Raw genomic sequence first — 6532 nt, 5'->3', positions numbered from 1 at the left:
CAGACATCAAGGTGGGCACACAAAAGAAAGTGCCAGAAAGTGTGTCACTGCTGGTGCCACCCTCTGCTCTGTCAGCGTGGCTCTCTGCTTTGCATCCTTCCATCTGTCCCCTGGGTCACTTCCTGAGACACACCCACTCAACACCAGTGCGACAAGTTCTGCACTGGGACATTGTGCCGGTCACTCCAGGGGAGGGGACAGAGGCTTACAAGGAACCCAGCACACAGGAAATAGCAGAGTTGAGAACTCCAGGATTCTGACTCAATTCAGTCCTCTTGTCCCCAAATAGCTAACATGTCCTGTGGAGAGGGGTCAGAGGACGATAGTTCTAGACAGAGGGAACCTGTGTCCCCACTGCCAAACTGCATCTGCTCTGGTGGCGTGGGTTAGCATGGGGTTGGGCAGCGCTCAGCACTGGAAACTCACCCAACCGTGACTGGAAGAAATCATGCTTTGGGCATTTTTAAAAAATTTATTTAAAAGAAGTCTAGAGTTAAGGGAGAGCTTCTGTGATGGCCTTGGGACACCACTGATATGTCACAGATCTATTCTGCCCCCCTGTTTCTGGGGTCCTTCAGGGAAGGTTCCAACCCCAGGGGTCCCAACACACCAGGCTCAGCCACCCATCCCAATGTGCCAGTCAAAGAGACGAGCATGGTGGAGGCAGGAGAGGAGCTTTAATCAGTGTGGCCGTGCCAGGAGCACAGGTGTCAGGCCACAGTGGCCGACAAAGGTCTGTCTCCATGGTCTGGCAGAACCCTGAGGCTTTAGAGAAAGGGGGACAGAGGCAGGGCTGGGGCCTTGTACAGCTGGGCATTCACAGAGCTGGCGGATAGGACATCCTGGCTGGGCTGGTCTGGTTGACCATTATCTCAGGACTGATTCTGTGAAGCTCTGAGAAGGTCATCTGCACTCAGGGGGCGACTGTTCCCATTGTGAGATGATTGCTCCTGCTTAGGGGACAGCCTCAGCTCTGTCAGGGGGTAACGGCTCCCGCTCAGGGACCCTATCTCATCATGTGGTGATCTGTTCTGGGAGGTTCGCCATGGCTCAGGGGTAGTTTCGGTCCCTGATGTAAAGATGCTTATTAATCAGACCTGTTGTTCCTGGAATCCAAGGTAACTGCAGAACAAAGTTAAGGGAAAAAAAGTTAAAAAGGGATTCAGAGAGAGGGACAAAATGGAGTTGGTTAGGTCAGGGACTGGGCCCTCTGTAACCACCAATCTTATTTTATTATGGAAGTTGCTGCATGTTCTGATACAGCTGCTAAAGTGCCAGTCATTGTGTGTGTGTTCCAGGCAGGAGGATGGAAAGATTACCTGCCAGCTGAGTAAATCCTCTTTAAGAACCTTGTCTACAAATTCTGCCTAATGACTCTGCCTTCCACCTTGACCATCTCTTTTGACAAAGGAGTCTAAGAAATAGTTTCATCAACATATACCAGCCTCAAATAAAAGTGGGGCCTAGTTAGTAAGAAAAAGAGGGGAAGGTGGGTAATGGGTGAGTGACCCTAAGGTGCGTGGTAGATGTCAACTTGGTAATGAGCTGATCTGTGATGAGGTCACAGCCAGACCCCATCCAGTGGCCCAGTGGGGAGAGAGCAACGCCTCAGTAGCACCCCAGCTCCGTGCTGGGGTGACACCCTGGGTCGATGAAGTGCTGTGTGACCTTTTGTCACTACCTTAGAAATGAGGTCACAGTAATCATTCTAAAATGGAAAAGGGCACTGGCAAGTGACATTTCTCTTTAGCAATCAGGGTCCCATCTTACAGTTGATGAAATTTACATTCTCTAGAGCCTGCTACTCCAACTGTGGTCCCCAAGGACCAGCAGCAACAGCATCATCAAAAGCTTGTTAGCAATGCGGCACCCCAGCCCTGACTCAGAATCTGCCCTTCACCAACACCCCCAGGGGCCCCCCATGCACAGCGACATTGGAGACACCCTGTTCCCGTACAGTGCCCTGCAGGAGTGGATCTCTACTCCCCGACACCTCAGAAAAAATTTGCTCTAAGACTCCTATTGTTCAGTGAGGCTGAGTCACAATGCCATGCTCTGAGAAGTTGTCCGTTAAAGCCCTTGTGAAACAAGAGCACCTAGTACTTAGTGAGCACTCATTCTGTGCCAGGCACTCATCGGAGGACTTGGTGTGGCCCTCTGCACGTGGCCCTCTGTGGGATGTGGCCTTACTATCATCCCCTCCCCTGCTGGACAGGGAAGGACCCAGCCAGAATTAGGGGGTCCATCTGAAGTATTTTGCCCTGATGAAGGGATTCTAAGGCTCAGAGAAAGAGGGCCAGGGTTCCAGAGTTGGGGACGGGCTTGAGGAGACACCCTCTAGATGGTATCGGGGGGTGCTTGATTCTAGAACCTGCTCAGCTACCAACCAAGACCTCATCAAACCCCTCTGCACCTGGGACCTTCTCTCCTGTATGGGTCGGCTGGTCTGTGGCTCCCCTCCAGCTTCGGGAGTCTAGGTGTGCCTTCCATGTGACCTGTCACCCAACTGCCACCAGGCTGGCCAGACCCAGCCATTTAATGACCCAGCTGTTGGACACCTGGGGGAGCTGTGCCTCCTCCTAAGCAGTCACAGGTGAATGCACACCGGCCTCCAAGCCCTCCACATGAGCCAGGCGGGGCGCGGAGCAGGGCAGAGCCAACACGGGCAGCCTTCAAGAACAATCAGACCTAGTGTCGATGCTCAGAGGGACCACTGGGCCACGGGAGATGGCTGGCCAAAGCTGCCAGTGGGATGCTCCGCTGTGCCCATCTGAAGGACTGGCTGTCACCTAGAGTGGCTGGCAGAAATCAGTAAGTCACAGTACAGACCCGGTCAAGGTGGGAGGGCCCTTGTCCCCGGCTGCCCGCCGGCCATGTGTCTGGTCAACAGAACTGTCAAGTGGAGTGGAGAGCTTCAGGGGGTCTTCCCAGTCCTCGTTGGACCCTTTAACAATGCTCTCCCTGGCCATCCGCTAGGCACTGCAAACCCAGGGGGCTCCGGGTAGACATGCATCTGCACCAGACCCCAACTGTACCCCAGCCTCTTTCCCCAGATTTAGGGATTGAGACTGGCTCCTGTGGCTGGATCGGTGACAGTGAGCTTAGTGTCTCCGGCTAAGCTACATCCCACCAGAGCCATTCAGACTGCAGAAAGAGGAGAGCAGCCGACAGGCTGGGCAGGTCAGGCAGGAGGGTGGCAGGGTCCAGGGTCGTCAGTCCTGTCCCAGCCTCCTCCCCTCCCCTCTGGCATCTCAAGCTCACCTCTGTGTTCACAGTGAAGTCTCCTTGAAGCCAGCTCCGGGGCAGCTCTGTGCCTTGTACCAGGAGGAGTCCTGATGCCTGGCAAGCCCACAGGGGCTGGGTGATGCGATTAGCGTGTAGGGAAAGAAGGAAGATGTGATCTCTATCCTCGAGGAGCTCAGGGCTGGATGGGCATAAAGACACCTGTTCAAACCAGTGTGGCAGCAAGGGCCAATGGAGTGCCCTGGGGGAACAGCTCTCTGGAGAAGGGAATGCTCGGGCTGAGAGACGGGAGATGCAGCCTCAGTGGGGCGGGATGCTCCTGGGGAGAGTGACCGCTCACCCCAAGGTGGGTGTGGAGAGCCGAGTGGGGAAGGAAACCATGCCATAGCCTGGATCAAGTGGAGTGGGAACAGACACTGCCCCCCTGCAGGAAGCTTGTGTCCCAAAGAGGAAACCACACTGAAAATTTAATCCCATGCAAAGCCAGCCACAGGGAAAGTTCAAGACAAAGGGGCCGAGGAGGGAGGGGTGGAGAGATGCTGCAGACTGCAGCAGAGAGAGGACGCAACTGGCAGGAGGGGTCATTTCTGACCTTCTGTGGCACAGGAGGATAAGGGGTTGGCAACAATTAGCTGAATCTTTCAAAATAGCTAATAGGATTTTGAATGTTCCCAACACAAAGACATGAGAATGTGCTGATGGAGAAGCCATGACCTTGATCTGATCGGTATGTGTTATGTACACTTCTCAAAATGCCACATTAACATGTTCAATTACTATGTGTCAACTTAAGATACATTTTTTTAAAACCAAGTTTGGTCTGTGCTGCAGCTCAGTGGGAGAGCACTTGCCTAGCATCTGCAAGGGCCTGGACTCCACCCCAACACCAAAAGCAAAAAAAGGGAAAGCAAATTGAACACAGCCAATTTCAGGGATGTTGGAAACACCACACAAGCTCAGAGGAAGGACAGCGACTCTCGCTCAGAAGTCAACAAGGGGCTTTGAGGACAGAGTAGATGGTCCTAGGTTTACTGCTGCCAACGGGGCTGGTAAAACCCCGGCGTTCCATGGAGCGCCATGTTTGTTAAGAACGTCTTCACAGCCACTGGGCCTGGTGCTGGCCAGCACTGGGGATGAGGGCTGGTCAGAGCCGGGCGGGAGGCTCAGGACACTGGGACGCAGACAACACTGGGCGAAGGTGGCAGAATGGGGGGGGGGAGCGGGGAGGGGGGCAGAGGCTCCGGGCCCCTCCCCTGTCCAAGGTTCTTGTCACTTCTTCCATTATTGAGGGAGGGGACAAAACCCACTCATCTCAGAGAAATGCTAACCTGCCCTGGAGCTCCCGGCTGGCTCAGGTCACCTTCTCCCTCGTGTGGAGCTCAGGACACAACAGGCGTGGGCAGAATCTGTCTCCCCTGCACGACGAGAAGCTGCAAGAGGGCAGGTGCCATGCTTCTTCCTCAGCAGTTGACGCTCCATACCTGGCTCCCAACTGCAGGTTTGTGCACATTTATTTCATGTCTCAGTGACAAAGACAGGAACAAAGGAGCCAGACCTCCAGGAGGGGGACAGGAGCCTGGAAGCAGATCACCCAGTCCGCCTCCCGCCTGTGCCTCCCTCGGCTCCTGTGGGCTCCCATCACGGGGAGGGAGGACACCGGAACTGCCTAGGTTGGCACTCAGGGAAAGAAGGTGAGGTGTGCAGGCCCAAGTTCTCCATCACTAGGGAGGGACAGCTGCCAGTCAGGCGTGACTCCAGGCCTGAGCCTTGAGGGCTGCTGGGGCACTTGGGGTTGGTCAGTCAGGACGAGCTTCTTGGAGGAGTCTTGCAGTTCTCCGACCACGTTCTCCAGCTCTCTGAATAAAAGCAGCCCCCAGAGGTGGGAAGGGGGTGAAGTGTCACCTCATCTCACGATTGTCCACTTAGTTTGAGATCCCACAAGGCCAGGCTGAAAGGGGATCCAGTGGGGAGGAGGAGGAGCAGTGAGGACAGCAGGGAAGGCCAGCCTCCCCACCTCCCCGCCCCCTCCCGTCCCTCCTTCCTGCTTCAGCTCTGGGGCCTGAGCCAAAAGCCACCAGCAGTTTCATTTGGCACAGCCTCAAGGAGAACTGGCCTTTCAACCAGCAGAGGGAAAGCCACCAACTGCTGCTACTAATTCCCACACCCCTCTCCCCTGGTCCTGCCCTCCTGTCCCCCTGCCCCACTGTGACCACTGTGCCAAGTGCAGAGCCAGGGAACCTGCCCATGGTCGCATGTCCACACCCCACAGCAGCCTGAGGCTGTAGGGCTGGGCTCAGGGACAGGCTATGCTCAGCAGTGATGCCACAGCAGCCACTGCCACATGGGCATCCAAGCAAGGCCAGGCCTGGGGTCCAGCCTGGGCGTCTGTGCTGCTGTCCTGAAGGGGACGTGCTCCCTCCAGCTCCTCCACGGTCTCTGAGGACACAGAAGTCACAGCAGGGAAATGACAACCACATGACAGGGCTTTGAGCAATCAAGACAGGGCAGGCCACCTATGCCAGAGCAAGCAGGAGGCCTGCCGGGCCCTGAGCACCGCACGGAGCTTCCATTAGCAAAGAGCGAGCCATTCCCAGGGACCCCGGCCACCTCAGGAAGCCACCACCACACACAGCCACGTGTGCGTCACTTGGCTACTCAACCTGTCATCAGGTAAAACCACACCACGTAACAGCCAGAGTCCACCCAGAGAGCCACACGCACACAGGCACACCACATGACACAAACACCCCCACGTCCACACACCACACGACACCCCCACATACACACCCGCTATACCACACAGTCCACACACAAGCCCACACACACCTACCACCTCAGATAACACCCCACACCCCCACACTCCCCCACACCACACAGTCCGCACATAAACCCACACACACCACACGACACCCCCACATCCACACCCTCTGTACCACACAGTTCACACACAAGCCCACACACACCTACACCTTAGATAACACCCCCACACTCCCCCACACCACAGTCCACACACAAACGCACACACACCCCACGACACCCCCGCTGTACCACACAGTCCACACACACCTACACACCTCAGATAACACCTCCACACCCCCACACTCCCCCACACCACACAGTCCACGCACAAACCCACACACCCCTACATACCTCAGATAACACCCACACACCCCCACACTCCCCCACACCACACAGTCCACAAACACAAGCCCACACACCACACATCACACAAATACCCTCACCTATATACACCACACACAAACCTCCCACATACACACCCCATATCGCA

Source organism: Spermophilus citellus (genome assembly GCF_964194105.1).
Source record: "Spermophilus citellus genome assembly, chromosome: 5".
NCBI classification, from domain to species: Eukaryota; Metazoa; Chordata; class Mammalia; order Rodentia; family Sciuridae; genus Spermophilus; species Spermophilus citellus.
This window is presented reverse-complemented; position numbering follows the sequence as displayed.